The sequence below is a fragment of the Elgaria multicarinata genome, chromosome 6 (genome assembly GCF_023053635.1).
Source record: "Elgaria multicarinata webbii isolate HBS135686 ecotype San Diego chromosome 6, rElgMul1.1.pri, whole genome shotgun sequence".
Lineage (NCBI taxonomy): Eukaryota > Metazoa > Chordata > Lepidosauria > Squamata > Anguidae > Elgaria > Elgaria multicarinata.
This window is the reverse complement of record NC_086176.1, coordinates 48,589,127-48,607,772: the sequence shown is the minus strand read 5'-3', so window position 1 is coordinate 48,607,772 and position 18,646 is coordinate 48,589,127.

Below are 18,646 nucleotides of genomic sequence, written 5' to 3'. Positions count from 1 at the left end.
CTCATTATCTGAATAGGTTATATCTTGGTTCAAACTGAGAAGTTATTTTCAAATGTCCCCGGGATGCTGTGAATGATGCCCGTAGAAATCAGTCTGACTGTTGTGGGGATGCAAAATGGATGGGAGTATCACAGAGGAGTGTATTGAAACAGTGAATAGGAGCACCCCATTCTGCAGCATTTTGTTGCAGGTCCCACTTACTATGTTTACATTTATATCCCACTTTTCAGCCTGTATCAGCCCTGGTAGCTTAAGAAACACACCATTATTAAATTAAGCTAAAGGAATTAATGACATAAAGTGAGGAGAAAAATGCCTTCCTTACCTTTTGGGGTCAGGATCTTTTCTTTAACTAGTTTTTATTTCTGAATATCTCTGTAGGGGGGAAGTATTGTGCGCTTATTCACTCATACCTTGCTACCCATAGCAGTCAAGCATTTTGAGCAGCTCTTTTGGGGAAGGGGCCGTAGCTTAGTGATGGAGCTTACACTATGCATGCAAAAGAGTTCAAGTTCAATCCCTGCCATCTCCAGTTAGAGCTGTGAAAGACCCCTGTCGGATTCCCTGAAAAGCTGCTGCCAGTCAATGCAGACTGTAACGCAGTATAGGGCAGCTTCCTATGAGCAACTGATGGCTAATCCCAGCTGCTCTCCTGGAGCCAATTTGACTCTTCCGTTAGGATTTCTGCACCAGCCGTTCATTGCAATCTACCACAGGATCCCAATAAGCAGGGCTGGCCCTACCATTAGGCAGAGTGAGGCAGGATCTACACTACTGCTTTAAAATTAGGGATGTGCTCCGCTTCTAATTGGACCGGCGAATTAGGAGTGGGGTGCTTCGCCTCCCCTTAAGGCGGAGGCGAAGAGGATTGGGGGGCCGGTGGAGCGTGGCGAAGAGGATCGAGGTGAAGACGGATCCTTCGCCTCGATCCGGAGCTCCGCCGGAAAGGTAAGTGGGGTTTACCGGGCCCTGCCACTGTCGCCCATGCGGCGACAGCGGCAGGGCCGGTAAACCCCCCCTCCTCTCCCTTACCTGCCTCCGTCCGTAGTCCCTCAGCTTCTTAAATTGAGCCCGCGGTTCAACCAGGAAGTCTAAGCCGCACTTGCGTCCCAGACTTCCTGGCTGAACCGCGAGCTCAATTGAAGAATCCGACGGACCGCTGATGGAGGCAGGTAAGGCCCCCCTCCCCCTTGGTCCCTTACTGGGCTCTGCCACCGTCGCTGCATGGGTGGCGACGGCGGCAGGGCCTGGTAACCCCATCCCACCCTCTTCTCCCTTACCTGCCTCCGTCCGCGGTCCATCGGTTTCTTCAATTGAGCCCACGGTTCAACCAAGAAGTCTAGGCTGCACTTGCGGCCCAGACTTCCTGGCTGAACCGCGAGCTCAATTGAAGAAGCCGACGGACCGTGGACGGAGGCAGGTAAGGCCCCCCTCCCCCTTGGTCCCTTACTGGGCTCTGCCACCATCGCTGCACGGGCGGTGACAGCGGCAGGGCCCGGTAAACCCCCCGCCCTCCTCTCCCGGCCTTACCTGGCACCACTCCCCTCCACTGCGGAGCTCCGATTCGGAGCCGGAGCTCCACGGCGAAGAGGAGCGGAGTATGGGCGGAGCGGCGCGGAGCGGGCCGATCCGAAATTTTCGGATTGGCCCGCGGGGCAGATCGGGGGGTCCGTGCACACCCCTATTGAAAATGGTTTATAACAGTAGTGACAACTGTTGGGGCCCAGGACACATACCATACACAGTTTTCAAATAGTTTTAAATAGGGGTGTGCACGGACCCCCCGCTCCGCTTCACTTGCAGATCCGCCATTTTCTGGATCGGGCCGCTCCGCCCCGCCCCCGCTCCGCCCACTTCCGCTCTGCTCCGCCCGGAGCTCCGGATCCGGATCCGGAGCTCCGTTTCCCCCCCCCATAGGCTTGCATTGAAAGCTAAAAAATTATACAACTTTTTTTCTGTTCAAGTTAGAAACCTCATGTTTGGCACCATGACACCTCATGGGGATATACACACGCACGCCAAGTTTCAAAGCAATCCCATCATCCCCTGATTTTTGGCGAATTTTTGAAAATCGGGCACCCCACACACAACATCCCTGCGAGGTGGGCAGGGGAGGAGGGAGGGAAGGCAGGCAGGCATGCAGCTGGCATTTCTGGGGGCATAAGGAAGTGAGCCAAGGATAAGCCAGTAATGCATATAAAATGGAATAAATCAATCAATAAACAAAGGAGGGGTGGAATTAAAAGAAGCAGTGTTGCTCAATAAACAGCAAGAAGAATTTTTTTAAAAAGTCTATATCTGTCTTTTACCAGCAATAGGGGGACGTGCCCGGGGGAGGGGGAAGTAGCTGCCAGTTCAAGACACTGACAGCCACCAACAGCTCCGAGAAGAAGTAAAACGCTCACTTCAACTCATAACAGGCATTGCTCTACCACTGAAAAGTGACCATTCACTTCAACTCATGATAGGCATTGCTCCACCGTTTTACTCTCTTTGGAAGGCTCTAATGGCCTTCCAGTGCAGGAGAGAGTGGGGGCACGTCCACGATGAGATGCCCTAGGGGAGCTCATCCCCTTGCACCACATCGATTCAGTTGTTCACCAAGGTTAGGGTGGGGAGCAGTGCTGTGTTTCTATCTCTTATTCTTGGCTTAGTATATGATTTCAGGTTGTGTTTGTGCATTTGGTGGGGCTACTGTTTTAAAAAACACGGGGAAAAGCCCGTTCAGATGAAGAAAGAGAAGTTTCCCAGAATCCCAAGTTACCTGTTTTGCCTATGCCCTCCTCCAACTTTGGGATCATCATGACCGGGAGCTGACTCTGCCCCTCAGCCCTTTGAAAAAGGTATTTTTCCCGCCGATTTTTTAAAAACTTCTAGCCCGCGACCCGTACGATGCAGAAAGTTGAGAGTGGTCTCAAAATGACCCCCATCTACGACTCTCTGTGCACAAGAATTTTCAGAATGATAGCTTAAACCCCCCCCCCCCAGTTATCCCCGATTCTTTCCCTCAATGCAATCCTATGGGCGAAAAGCCGAAAACGCAGTTTGAGCCGCGCGGTTGACCCGATTTTCACAAAAATATAGCCCGTGACCCAGACAACGCAGAGAGGTGAGAGTGGGGGGGGCGGAGCTTGGCAGCCTGAGCGATGGCGGGTTTCTTCTGAGGCTCTGAACGGCGCTTGCCGGAAAAGGCAATTATCTCTCTTTTAATGGGCATGAATCTTTGAGCAACTGACAGAAAATGATTATAAAACCAACAGGAGCCGGGAAAGTGGAGAGATTTGGAGAAGGGAGGTGAGATGAACTATGATTAATGCAATGTCTGTCTAAACGGCAACTCTATGGAAAGTGAAAGTAAACGCTGACTGACGCAGTTTAAAAAGAAGGAATTTATGTTTGCTGGACATTGATCTGTGATATAACCTCTCATCTTTATCTCACATGGGAACGATTGGAATGCTGGCTTTCTAAGGTTAAAGTGGTTGACTGGATTTATTGGCGTGGCGAGAAGGGGGGTGAAGGGGTGAAAAAAGCTGCATTTGGCATTCGGTGAGGGAGATGTGGGATGTGAGAGACTTTGAGTGATTAAATCTGATCCCCTCTAGTGAATGCTGTTGTGAACTGGATTTTTCCCCCCTCCTCGTGAAGAAGGAGCTGTGAGTGCTATATAATAGAGAAGCCAGCATAAGTTGCTAAGGAAGAGAGTTGGACTCTAAGATTTATGCCCTACCCAGAAGGGACCCATGCCCAACGTTAAAAAAAAGATCAAAAGTTGGGAAAAGCTTAATAAACAAAAAAAGAAACCTTCAAATCATAATTTGGCTTACCTCTCCTTCCTGGGAAGTACAGCCCCTGGAGTTGAACAGGAAGAGGAAGATATAGACCCAGTCTCTTTGGATACAATACCAAATAAAGAAGGAAACATGGCAGAAGGGGGGAAAGAAAGTGGTAGTAACCCTCCCTCTTTAATGGAAATCAAGGCTATTATAGCAGAAAATAACATGATTATTTTTAAAAAAATGGATCAGCAAATGAGTGAATTCAGAAAACAAATGCGTACTATTATGGATAAAACGATGGAAAATTCGGATAAGATCAAAAAGATAGAGGCTAAAGTGGATCTGGACCAGAAGAAACAAGAGGCTTTCGAAAAATCAACTAATATACAATTTAAAGAATGGGAATTGCGTTTGATCGCCTTGGAAGATCAATCTCGTAGATCTTCGCTTCGAATAAAGCAGCTGAAGGAGACGCAAGGAGAAGATCTTAGAGAAATTATCGTGAACTGGTTCAAGGAGCTGACGCCTGACATTCCAATAGATGGATCGGATCTGGACCGAGTCCACCGTGTGGGGGGGAAAAACTACAAAGGGACTAGAGACATATTGGTGAAATTTGGCAACTATTACAAAAAAGAGCAAATTATGAAAGAATTGAGATCTAAGGTTCAGATACAGTGTAAAGGCAAACCAGTGCAAATTTACAATGATCTTTCTCAACGCACATTAAATTGGAGACGTAGTCTTAAACCAATAACGGAAACATTAATGAAGAATAAAATTCCTTATGCATGGGGTTACCCGGTTTTCTTAAGATTTACATATGGGAGGAGGGAATACAGAGTAACCTCATTGGATCAAGGTAAAGATTTGCTGAAGAGGCTGGGTCTGGATGGGGAAGCAGATGGGGCTGGAGTGGGTGGGGGAGGGAATGAGGCTGGGACATCTGGAGAGTAAGAGAATTGTTAATTATGTTGGAGATAATTGCAAATAAAAATGCTAATATAGAGACCTGCCGGCCAGGCACAGCACTGCCTCCCCCCTCCCCCTTTAAAGTAGATGGCTGGAGTATTAGACTCACGGGGATATGGGGGGGGATTAGAGCGGGGGGGTGGGGAGGGGGGGAAGGTAGGGGAGGAGGGATCGGGGTAGGAGGGTGTGGGTTTTATGTATGGAGTTTGTGTTTTTATGTAAGCAAGTTTGAATTGCTGAGCACAAGGGATCGGAAGAGATTTCAAAAGGGTGATTATGGATAAAAAGATAAAGGTGTCAACACTCAATGTTAAAGGTTTAGGGGCAGTCGTGAAAAGGAAGAGAATAGAACAAATGCTAAATAAAGAGGGATCAGATATTATAATGATCCAAGAGACACACCAAGGCTCCGAGAATTCGAATATGATAAAATTAAAGTGGTTAGCCTATTATGAAAAATCATTAGGGACATCAAAAAAAAATGGAGTGGCCACTTTGATTTCAAAAAAAAGTGGGTTTATATTAGAAGAGGTAAAAAAGGATGATAAGGGTAGATATCTTATGTTAAAAGGTAAAATTGAGGGAAAGGTTTATACTTTGATTAATGTTTATGCCCCAAATGAGAGGCATAGAGAATTTTTTATAAAGCTGTTCAAAGAAATAGAAGAATTTAAGGAGGGGTGTGCATTATTAGCTGGGGATTTTAATATGGTTATGGATAATAAAAGGGACAGGTCAAATCCCACTAATGCTGAAAAGAGGAACAATATGACTATATTGAATAAATTAGTAAAAGAAAATGATTATTTAGATTCGTGGCGCTTACTTTACGGGAATAGGCCTGGATTTTCATACTTTTCCCCAGTTCATCATACATACTCCAGGATAGATTATATATTTGTTTCAAAAGACTTTGCAACGAGGATTTGTAAAATGGAAATGGGGGTAATAAAAGTAACCGATCATGCCTTGTTAAGTTTAGAATTTACAGTTAAGAAAGATTATAAAGAGGCATATAGATGGAAGTTGAACACAAAGATATTGAAATACAATAAAATAGTAGATAAAATTCGGAAGGAATTGTCGGAGGCATGGGAAATTAATGAAAAAGGAGGAACAGCTGGGTCAGTCATTTGGGACACCATGAAGGCTGTAGCAAGAGGAATCTGTATTAGAGAAACATGTAGTTTAAAAAGACAACAACGTGCAGAACAGGAAAAGTTAGAGATAGAAATTAAAAACTTGGAGGAAAGATATTGGCGAAGTAAAGATAAATATAAATTAGTGGAAATACAAGCTAAGAAGAAACAATTAGAAAACTTAAATATAGAAGAGATTCAAAAGAATTTAATGTATATGAAAAGGGAATATTTTGAAAACAGTGACAAGAACTCGAGGTTGCTTGCCAAGCTCACACAAAAAGAAAAAGGGAGGAATGGGATAGAAACGTTGAAAGATAGTCGAGGGAATTATTGTCATGCAATGAAAGCTAAAATAAAAAATTTTCAGGAATTTTATCAGGAATTGTATAAGGGTAAAGAAATTCAACAAGAAAAGGTGGAGGAGTATATTGGAAGGTTTATAAAGAAGGAAATAAAATCAGAATATAAGGAGTTAATGGAGTCAGTAATAACTCAAAGAGAAGTTGAAGAAGTTATTGATAAGTTAAAAGTGGGTAAATCACCAGGAGCAGATGGTTTGGGTCCAGAATATTATAAGGTCTTCAAAGATTGTTTAGTTCCAAAATTAATGGAACTTTATAATAGGATATTATCAGGAGAGAAGATACCTGAATCATGGGAACATTCAGTGATAATTCTGATCCCAAAACCAGATAAAGATTTGACTAATCCTGATTCTTATAGACCTATTTCTTTAATAAATCAGGATGCTAAAATTTTTACATCTATTATGGCCAAACGATTAAATAAATTTTTGGCAGAATATATAGGAGCAGATCAATGTGGGTTTGTGGTAGGAAGACATATGCATAATTTAGTGGGTAGAGTTTTAAATGTAATAAATGTAATAAAAAAAGCAAATATTAAGGCAGGTATTATGGCATTAGATATTTTTAAAGCTTTTGATTGTGTGAGCTGGCAGGCACTAAAGAGTATTATAGATAAATTGGGATTTGGAAATAAATTTAAAAATGTAATAGAACAGTTATATTCCCAAAATACGGCGGTAGTGGTGGTAAATGACGGACTTACTGAAAAGATACGACTAGCCAGAGGAACAAGACAAGGATGTCCGCTCTCGCCGGTCCTTTTTGTAATGGTTATGGAAGTTTTGGCGAAGGCACTAAGGGAGGATAAAGAATTAGAAGGAATTGGAGAGGTAAGGGAGATAAAGCTAAACATGTTTGCGGATGATACTTTATTGACCATTAAGAATCCATTAAGAAAATTAGAAAGAATTAAATATCAGTTGAGGGAATTTGAGGAAATTACAGGGTTAAAAATAAATTGGTCTAAATCAGAGATGATGTTGTTTAACTATACTAAGAAGGAAGAAAAGGATTGGGAATTTAAGGGGATGGAATTGAAAGTTAAGAATGAGATTAAATACTTGGGAATTAAAATTACAAAAAATCTAGAGAATTTAGAAAGGGAAAATTTAACGAGGTTAAAGAAGGAGGTATTAGAGAAATTGGAGAAATATAAGAGATTAAATTTATCTTGGTTTGGGAGAATAGCTTTGATAAAAATGAAGATACTAGCTAAAATTAATTTCGTATTTAGGATGCTACCTATAAAAATATCAGAAACCGAGATAAAAAGTTGGCAAAATATTATTAATAAATATTGTAATGGAGAAAAGAGAGCAAGAGTGAATAAAAATAATTGGTACCTAAGCCAAAAAAAGGGGGGAATGGGTCTCCCAAACATAAAATTATACTACGTAGCAAATAGATTAAGACATGTTGTAGAAGCAATTATGGGAGTAGGAGATTTATACTGGATGGAAGAAAAAATCATAAGTAAGGTAGAGATGAATCTGGAGAATGTTTTTTTTAAAGATGGAGGAAGAAAATGGGTTGGAAGTATAGATAATCCACTCCTGAGGACTCAATGGGAAATTTGGAGCAAATTTAAAGGGAAGCTGCTTCCGAGCAACTCTCCCTTAGCACCGATAATAATGTTAAAGAATTTCCCAGAGGATCTAAAGGGTAGATTATGTAAAATATTAAAAGAGAAAAATAAAATAAAATTAAAGGATTGGGTAAGAGATATTAAAACAAGAGAAGATATGGAAAATTTGTTAAAGGAGAAGAAGCTATCTTGGCTAGAATATGGTCAATTAGAACAATGGAATAAAAAGTGGATTAAAGATAATAGAATGTGCAGAAAGATGACGAGGTTTGAAGAATTAGTAGTAAGTAAGGAGAAAGGAAAAGGAGGTAGTATAGTTTCAAAAGGATTAATGAGTGAAATATATAAAATATTGTTAGAGAAGGAGTTTAGAGAGAATACAGAGAAAGTGATTTGGGAATCAGATTTGAAGATACAAATAGGGCGACAGAGCTGGGAGGGACTATGGAAACAAAGAGTGTTGAGAAGTTTATCAGTAAGAATAAAGGAGAATTATTTTAAAATTTTATGGAGGTGGTACCTAACCCCGGTTAGATTGAACAAGATAAGTGATCAACATTCAGCAAATTGTTGGAGAGGATGTGGGGAAAAAGGAACGTATTTACATATGTGGTGGCAATGCAAATATGTACAAAGATTATGGAAGATGGTGTTCTCAGAAATTGAAGAAATAGTGGGAATGAAAATAGAACAAACACCAAAAATAGCATTGCTGTCACTATTTGAAGATATAAAGTGTGGAAAAGGAACTATAGAGCTGATATCGAGTTTGTTGGTTGCAGCACGATTGATGATAGCTAGGAACTGGAAGATCCAAGGGGAATATTCTATTGAGGAGTGGTATAAAGTAGTATGGGATATAGCCATTAATGATAAACTGACATGTAATATTAAGTGGAGAAAAGGCGTAACTAAAATAAATGAGTTCGAAGGAATTTGGAAACAGTTCCTAGTGTTCGTGTTTACTAAGGGAAATGGGAAACCACCATCAGAAGAAACGATTAGATTTTGGACTCAAGAATGATCCCGAGGTGGGGGGTGCACTTTTATGTTAAGAATGAAAATGTTGTAGTGTGATAAGGCATATGTAATAGTTTTTGATATTTGTACTCAACAATTATTCAATATGTATGAAGCAGATATTTGATGTATTTCTTTTTCTTATTGTGTTTGTTTCAATTATATTTTGGAAATGTTCATTTATGTTTATATAGTGTTGAAAATGAATAAAAATTATTAAAAAAAAAAAGAGAGGTGAGAGTGGTCTCAAAATGACCCCCATCCACGACTCTCTGTGCACAAGAATTTTCAGAATGATAGCTTCAAAAACAACGTAGTTATGCGCGATTATTTGCCGCAATGCAATCCTATGGTGAAATGTTTTCAAGATGGCGACCGGAGCGCTCCGCCTGAACTCGGAGCTCCGAAAAATGGGCGCTTCTCTTCACCTTGCTTCTAGGGGGTCCGCGGTCCGCTCCTACTCCGCCTCTGGGTAAGGCGGAGCAGGCCAATCCGCTACTGCTTCTACGCTCCTAATCGGAGCGGAGCACATCCCTAGTTTTAAACATGTCATATCCTGCTTGGTGTAGATCTGGGGCCGATCTACACCAAGCAGGACATAACACTTTTAAAACAGTATGAAAACTATATAAGTAATGTGTCCTGGGCCTGAACAGTTGTCATAACCATTATAAACCATTATAAGCAGTAGGGTAGATCCTGCCCTGGCCTCAGTTGGCCACCCCAGGCAGCAGGAAACTGTTAGTTAATGTAGTATTGTTGTATCTGTTTACTATTAGGTAACAGGAGAGGAATTTGTGGGATTTTCTCCCTCAGGTACAAAAATCACTTGACCAGTCTTGGCACCTTGACTTGGTGGATGGAGGGGCACCATATGCTGCTACACCTCAGGCAGAAAAAAATGCCTTAGGCCAACCTCACTGATAAACTGGCACAATCCGTAGCACAACAGATGATGAAGCCACAAAAAAGGAAAGGAACAGAAAGTTTTGGCTTTCAAAGAGGAATAGAAAGCTGAATGTAGGGGAGAGAAAAGGTAACAATGGGAAAGAAAGAGGCAAGAAAATGTTGACTTTAGTGCTGTTCAGTGTAGTCAATTTTATAGTTCAGCTTTAAACTAATTCCCAAGAGCGCAAAAAAAAATCCCTCAATACCTATAGTACTTTTTTAAGACATGGAGGGAGAGGAAACCAGAGGAAAAAAGAGTTGCTTTCTGCATTGCTGCTGCATTATTATTATTATTTTTAAAAAGAGCAGATCTATGCTACAAGATAGATAGAGAAGTGTGTGTGTGTAGGAAGGGGTGTTTGTAATCCTTCCAAATGAATAAATAAAACCCTGCCTGCCAATTTAGAGAGGGGTGTGTGTGTGTGTGTGTGTGTGTGTGTGTGTGTGTGTGTGTGTTTTAAATAATTACGATGATGTCAGTCTCTGACATTAAAATGCGTTCTTTTTTAAAAAACACACACACACACACACACACACATTTTGCACAGTTCTTTTTCTTCCCTGACTGTTTTACAGTTTTCCCTTCTTAAATCTCACCAGGGACCTGCAAATCAAGTTGCGTCTCACCGATTTGATCGCTGCTTTTACGCAGCCCGTCGGAAGGCAAATGTGCGAGCATCGCTCTTGCTGGGAGGAGAGTTTATTAGCCAACCCATCTCCTGCTTTTCACTGACAACAAGGAGAGGTGATTAGAAGGACCGCCAAGGAAGATGTCGGCGGCAGGTGGCCGGAACCCGTCACAAGTTGCCACTTTGCCGTCTCAATTTGTGACCTACCTTCCCTGAACAGCAACAAACAAACAAAAACCACACACCCCAAAACCCACATCTCTTTGACATGGGGCAATTAGGATGCGAACATTTTACCGAATTGGGCAGGGGAAGTAGAAAGAGAGAGAGAGAGAGAGAGACAAAAAGAATAATACTTGTTTTGCAGCCTCAGTAATTAGTCCTGGAGGATTTCTCCCAACTGCTATAGTTGGCAAGGAGAGCAGGCAAAAAAAGGGGGGGGGAAGCGCCACCACTCTTGCTGTTCACACCGACAGTAGAGTCCGCTTCCTGCTTGAAATTCAAATGAGTGTCGCTCTGACCTTTACTGTCACATTTTTATTTCGTAGACAGTTTACAAGGCCTCTCCACCATGCAGGTCATGTTTTAGTTTAAACAGAAATACTCTCGTAGGTGTTAGATGCTAGTTAATGATTACACTGAAATCATTCTAATTAGGCTCAGTTGTTACACGCTGCCCTTTGGGGGCTGCCCCTGTTGTCATCTAAAGTATTTTGTAGGAAAATAATTGGTCTGAGAACTTCTTTTCCCTTCTTCTCCCCACCCACCCCCGCCCCACACATCGTTTTTTTCTTCTTTTTTTACGTTATTGATCTTGCACGTACTTGATGATCTTCTTTGTGAATATGGTGGGCTGTTTCAGTGACAGTCCCTCCCCAGTTATAAAAAGAAAAGAAAAGGGGGAAGCGTAGAAGGCTGAAGAAGCTACATGATGCATGTAAGATTTATTAACTGCAACTAGGGAAGAGATGATTTCGTCATGCCTTTTACCTTAGTGCACTACCATAGTTTTGTGACTCGGTGGATTTGGGGACTAGCAGGCAAAGGAGGAGGTGGTGGGGCCGCTGCACTGGTGTTTTTCTATGGGGCAGGAGAGCATCAGCTAGCTTCATGGGGGATCCAGATGGAGGCTCAGTGTAATCCTTGATGCTATTTCCCTACTGCTGTATCTATAGGAGCATCTCCAGCACCACCATTATTCTAGCCATAAAACTGTCAAATATCCCACAGCTCCTTATCTACCCAGACTCCTCTGCCAAGATCCATGGCACCACTGCAGATCCAAAGGTCATAGCAGCATCATAATAAGACCATCCATTATGTCCTATGGATTGGGATTTATTAATTTTGGTTTTCAGCTACCCCAATCCCAGATGATCTATCAATACATTGAGATACATAAAACAGCCAAATTGAAATCCTTAATATAGATCAGGGATGGGTAATGTGCAGCCTGCAAGCCACATGCTGCCTCCCACCTCCCACTAGCCCCCCCCCCCATACACACATGATCTGTAGTGACTACAGAGTGCCAAAGCGGTCAAATTTAGCTTGTTTGCAAGCTAAATGTGGCCTGTTTGGCACTCTGTAGCCACTATGGCCTGTTTGGCACTCTGTAGTGTTATAGAAAGCTACCATAGCAGCTTTCTATAACACTGCAGAGCTGTTTGCCTCTGCAGCAATTTTACTCTTTGGGTGGGTGGGGGTTGTCGAGGGAGTTTCCGGGATACAAAAATGGCCCCTGAAAGTTTATCTATATACATCACTGATATAGATAAAAGGGGAAAAAATGCTATGCATTACAAATCCATCCACCCTCTCCAGCATTTACCTCCACCGTTCAGCACACATTGGAACACATGTCTTCATGCACTAGTGGAAGTGTATGGTTGTCGTCCCCACCTACCACCTGCCCACTCTTACTAGCTGAGCACAATGGCCTCTTTCATGCTACTTTGTCTAGATTGGCTCTAAAAATCTGGGATATCCTGAAATCAATAGTAATGCCCAGAAATTCAGTGAAACGTATAACTCCCCAAAAAAGTGCTCAGGAAAAAAAAACAACATGAAATTTAAAAACAAAACAAAAAATCCAGTTTGAATGAAACATTTGTAAATGGAAAGATGAATGTAATATTTTAATATAAATCTGAGAAATTTACACTGACTACAAGATTCAGCTCTTACCCTGATTCAGCATTTAGGAAAATACCCCAGTTCCGCTTGGATTGAGTCAGAGTCTGTGTGCTTCGACTCGGGTACCAAACCCAAGTCAAGTTTCAGAAATCTAAGGGTTTGTGCCTCACAATGACTATCATGAGAAATCAAAATATGGCTATAATTTTTTTTCTATTTGACAAAAGTGGATGAAATTTGCAGGCCTCTTGGGAGGGGATTACACCTGATTAATTTCAGAAAAGACAGATGTAGTGTTTTTTGTGACTGAGGCGAGGGACGACATCAAATACAAAAATACTATAAAATACATAAAACTGATTAAAAACATATAAAAACTACTACATTATTAAAATAACAGCCAAGCATCTTAAAATTCAACTGGGTAGGCCTGCCAGAAGATATCAGTCTTTATAGCTTTTTAATAAATGCAGGGATTTTTGTGCAAGAGCAGCCTTTATATTTTAAGGATATTATAAAAAAAAATTAGCACACTTACTCCCCAATGTTCATTGTGGACTATTCTTCTGAAAATGACAGACAGCATAGAGGTGGCCCTAAATAACAAAGCTGCAATGTTTCTGACAGATAGGTACAGTGCTTTATGTCAGAGGAGAATCCTTAAATTTGGAAGAAGTGATTTGCTTCCCTTCCCCCCACCATTTGTTTCTGGCAGTTTGCATGAAAATCAGACACATAGAGAATCCTATAAAGAATCCTATAAAGTTTCAGAAATATTGGTATAGGGACTAGGCAGTTAATGACCAACAACCAATTTAAGCCTTTTTTTTTCATAGTGAATCCTAATAGCGTTGGAAGAATATCCATCTCACGGTCCCATCCTGGGCCTCCACCAAAGCACAGTGATTGGAGAACCACTGGTAAAACATACCTTATGATTAGAAGATGGACCTGTCAATCACTCAAAATTACTTCCACCCCCAATCCACTGACCAGCATTAAGGGAAATGAACATAAAAGACACTGCATTAAGTGACATGCTGTCTTCTTTTCTGAAACGGAGTTGCAAACAAAGCCTCTTTCAGGGTACCACTTCAGTTCTGGACACTTTAGAGGGAAGACCACCACCTCAGGAAGTAGCCAAAATGGTCCAAATGGACCCAATTTGGCTTAAGCTTTTGGACTTGGTCAATTTCAATGCACACCCCTAATAAATACACACACACACACAGGGCATGTCTACACTGGGCGATATCCCAGGGATCGTTCCGGGGATCATCCCTGTGCATCCACATGACACACAGGGGATCCCAGGAGCAGGGAGGGAAGATCCTTGCATTTCCCCGGGATATCACCATACCCTTTCTTCGCAGCTTTTCCCACGGTCCCAGAATGATCCCTGGTGGTGTGGCCAGCTGTCCTGGCTTCTTTTTATTTTTATTTTTTTTATTTATTATTTATTTATATAGCACCATCAGTGTACATGGTGCTGTACAGAGTAAAACAGTAAATAGCAAGACCCTGCCGCATAGGCTTACAATCTAATAAAATCATAGTAAAACAATGAGGGGAAGAGAATGCAAACAGGTACAGGGTAGGGTAAGCAGGCACAGGGTAGGGTAAAACTAACAGTAGAAAGTAACAGTAGAAGTCTAAGAGGGAAGGAGCCAGGATGGGAAGAGTCCAGGGCCCTCAGGGGTGGGGTAGGGAGTGGGGTCGCATGTGAACACAGGGGGAGGATCTCACGATCAGCATATCGCAAGATCCTCCCCCCTCTCTCCCAGATCGCCAGGAGGTGTAGACATGCCCACAGAGAGACACACAGAGAGAGAGATTCTGCCAAACTTTCCATTTGCATGAAATTAAAGCTCTCTTACAATGTTCTGTATGTGGGCAAAAAATACTTGTAAATAGTTCCATTTGTTCTTCATAGTTCCTATTCCCCCCTTTTATTTCTCTCCCCACATGAATATCCATACTCTCATTCTAGATCCTGATGTCTGGATGGATTGCAATCTTAACTAAGGTCACCATTTCTGGCTCACATAGTACATCGTGTTTTATAGATGAAATCTGAATTGTGGAGCTATCTGTTGTCTTACAGCCAGGGAAATGTAGCAAAAGTCTAAAACGTCAACAGAGTTGCTTCCATCTCTCACCAATGTATTAGAGAAGATATTTAGCCAATCAACTACAACTATGATTTCAAGTATAACTGCAACCATACCGTATTGCCAGTACTTTGCTAACACCTTTATCACTGCCCAAACAAAGCATCAATAATTAAATTCCATTTACAAAAGACAGGAAATTATTCATGCCATCAGCACTCGCCATCAATAACAGAAGTAAACCTAACTATCTCATTATCCAATTGCAATGTGTGCAGATAGAACTGCCCATTGTTGACAATAAATATTTGATAAGTGAGGAAATAAGAAGGATAAAGTGAGGATGCATAGAAGGGGCTACCACAGAAATAGACCCAGATGACTATGGTTTACCCTGCTTATACTTTTCTTTTTCATTTTAATAGAAAAGTGATCCCAGCTGGGAAGGATGTAAAACCAAGAATGGTAGCCATCTACTCTTCCTTTGTGGCAGAACGACCCCATTCGTTTACAGAACTATCTTTGTATGGCTGCAGTAAGTAAAGGGAGAAGTAAAATAATATTCTGAAAACAAAACAGAAAGCCACTTGAAAACCTGGGATATTCCCCACCCTAGGGATCAGAGAGCCAGGGATTCAAAACAACTGAAAGTGCTGGTGTTAATAAATTAGATACAGATTTCACCACTTTGAAGAAGCTCAGCATTAAGGGAGTCCAAAGCCACCTTGAGCTTCTAGGACGTGTGTTAAGGGACAGGATAAAAGCTTTAGCTCACTGCTGTAGGACAATTATTTTGTCTCCTCATATTATTTTTTAATTATACTAATTGGAGATGGATGAGAATTCCATTTTCATTTGGTTTTCATCAAATTTTACCCAAATTTGCAGAGGAAGAAGTACTTGAATTTTGTTTGTTTTAAACTGAGTATGGGAGAAATCAAAATTGACAGATTCATCCGTACAGGTCCCTGGTGTTGAATGCTTCACTCCTCAAAGTCTGGGTTTGAAGCCCAACACGATAGTGCTTAATTAGGGTTGCCACCTCATTTTTTTCTTTTTCTTTTTTTACAGGCTTCTCATATTTATTTATTTATTTATTTATTTATTTATTTATGTACATTGATGGTGCTATATAAATAAATAATAATAATAATTTATTTATTTCATTTATATACCGCCCTATAGCCAAAGCTCTCTGGACGGTTTACAAAGGTTGAAAACAGAGAACATTAAAACAAGTATACAAATTTTTAAAACCATCAAAAGCATAAAAACAACAAAATCCATTTAAAACAATTATCCTGAGGTCAGTTAAAAACTCAGCATATGTTGTTAACTGCCTGGGAAAAGGGAAAAGAGAGAGAACAGCTAAATTGCAGGAAGGAGCATCACTGTCGTCTCCATGTTAGGAATAACTGCAGCTGTGGCATTTCAGATAGGTATGGATTTTAGTTCAGCTCAATTTTTATAGGAATTTACAAAAAATAATAATCATGGAGTTTGTCATATTCAGGAGAAAAAGAATTTAAGATTTAAAGAATGTGAGAGAAAGCAAAGTTGCCAGATCCACCCATCCCTAGCACTGATGTGTTTTAACTGACTGGCATTTATGTTTTGATTATAATTTCATACGTTATTTTGTATTTTACTATTGTTAGCTACCTGAGCAACATTTATAGCGGAAAGTTGGGAAATACATTTAATAAATTCATAAATTAATAAGAGGAAAGGAACTTTTGTGAGAGAAGGGGTTCTGCTCATGGAAGGCTCCTCTGCCCAATTTGGGGGGACCCCTCTTCCCCATGCACCAATTCACTTGATTCTGTAGGGTCTCCTAACTCTTTGTGCAGCAATTTCAGGGGGTTGGTGGGTCTGTCACAGGAAAGAGGGGACAGGGAAGTCCATCTCCACTAGATTTTAGCATTTGATCCAGCTTAAATCTGGAGCCAACCCCATGCAGATCATTTTTGCATGCCTTTTATATCCAAAGGAATGAATAATGCTGTTAATAAGAGAATCCCCTCAAACGTACGTGAAATTTGGTTAATTTCAGTTGATTCAAAGTTCCATGCTTTTCAGCCGTGTCCTAGGTAATTGAGCATCTTGAAGCCAGTTAAAATGTTACAACTTCTTGGTAGATTCTTGAATGCTGAATATAGCCAATTTTCAGTTTTAAATGTTCAGACATCCATTTATTAATGCAGAGGTTCTCTTAATGGAGTGTATCTTTTAAACCACAAATAAATTTTGTAGGATATAGATTGTGCCCAGAACCCTTCAGTATCATCAGTTAAAGGGATGTGTTAGAGTTCGGAAAGAGTTCTGCTTGAGTCCTTGAAGAGCGTCTGCCAGTTGGAGATGCCAGGACTGTGTTAGGGATTTGTGCATCATGTAAGCAGCATATAAGACAGGCTGCTTTAAAACATGTATTAGACATCAAGTATAGACTGAAGCATGCCAAATTTGTAGGACTATTTGTATTCTTTTCTCTCTCTTTTTTTAAGGTGTGTGTGTGTGTGTGTGTGTGTGTGCGTGCGTTCTGGCCTATGATCAGGTCTGGAGCATGCTGCTGTGCTGATGATTGTTTGCAGAAAGGACAAGACAAATCTTTTTTCCCCCCCCAGAAAATATACACCAAATGGGTTTATAAAATATTCATTGGACTTAAAACCCACTGTAATACAGTAAATAAACAGATAATTGAAGGCAAATAAATGATAAGGTTTTTCTCTTAACATGCATACCTGTGTAAATAGTGAGCAGTCTCTTCAAAAAAAATCCATTCAAGGAAGAGGAAATAGATCTTCCGTATAACTTGCATTCTCTCTCTCTCTCTTTCTCTCTCTCTCTCTCTCTCACACACACACACAAAAGATAATACTCTATCATGCAATGGCTTCAGGTCACGTAACTGTTTTTTCCATGTTCAATAGGACTTGCCTGAAATTTCATGGGTTTATATTTTCACATCAGAAGTTGCCATTTCAGGGGCATAGGACACTTTGTCAAGTCGGCAAGCTATGCAAGTGCTCAACATGCACTTGATGTTTCTGAATTTTTGGGGGGGGCAATATCCCAGGGGACATGTCCCCAAAGCGGGCATGTTGAATCTCAGGCCTAAGGCCAAATATAGTCTACCTGGAGTCTAAATCTGGCCCTCCCTTCATGGTTCCCCAGTTGGCCATGCCCCCTTTTGCTATCCTTCAACTGCCTTTTTGACAATACCAAGTAAGGTGTGTGTGATAGAGACAGGGACCGGGTTGCTGTTGTTAGTGGTGGTGGAATTATACACCTGGCTATCATTATAGAGCCTGCAGTTCTGAACACATCGACTTTTTAATTTCATTCAGTACATTTACTTGCAACTGTCTTCGATTGATTTCAGTGGAAGTCATTTCCAAGCAAGATTCTTTAGGATCAGAACCTGCATCAGACATTGTGCTGATAAATGCACAACAGGATCTACAAGAGCTGTGCATCATTTTATTTATTTATTTATTTATTTATTTATTTATTTATTACACTTCTATACCACCCAATAGCCAAAGCTCTCTGGGCAGTTCACAAAAATAATTTTAATATAATTAATATAATTTCCTTTCATAGTTTTCCCATTTAATTCCAGCTCCACATTGACTGTAGCACTTTTTCTTTTTTAACTGGAGAATTCCATTGCGAATTTTGGAGAAGTGAGAATTTCAAAAGACAACTGAGTTTCGGTTCATGTCTTGGGCCACAGCTGGACCTAAGGTTTATCCTGGGATCATCCAGGGTTTGCCCCTGCCTGAGCACTGGATTGTCTGTGTGTCACCTAGATGAAAAGGTTTGACCCTTGGACGATCCAGGGATAAACCTTATTGCAAAAATACTTCAGTTTGCATTACAATACAAACCAAACTAATTTCTTCCCCATCTCTTCAATAATTTTACCTAATACAAATTTACACTGTAACTAA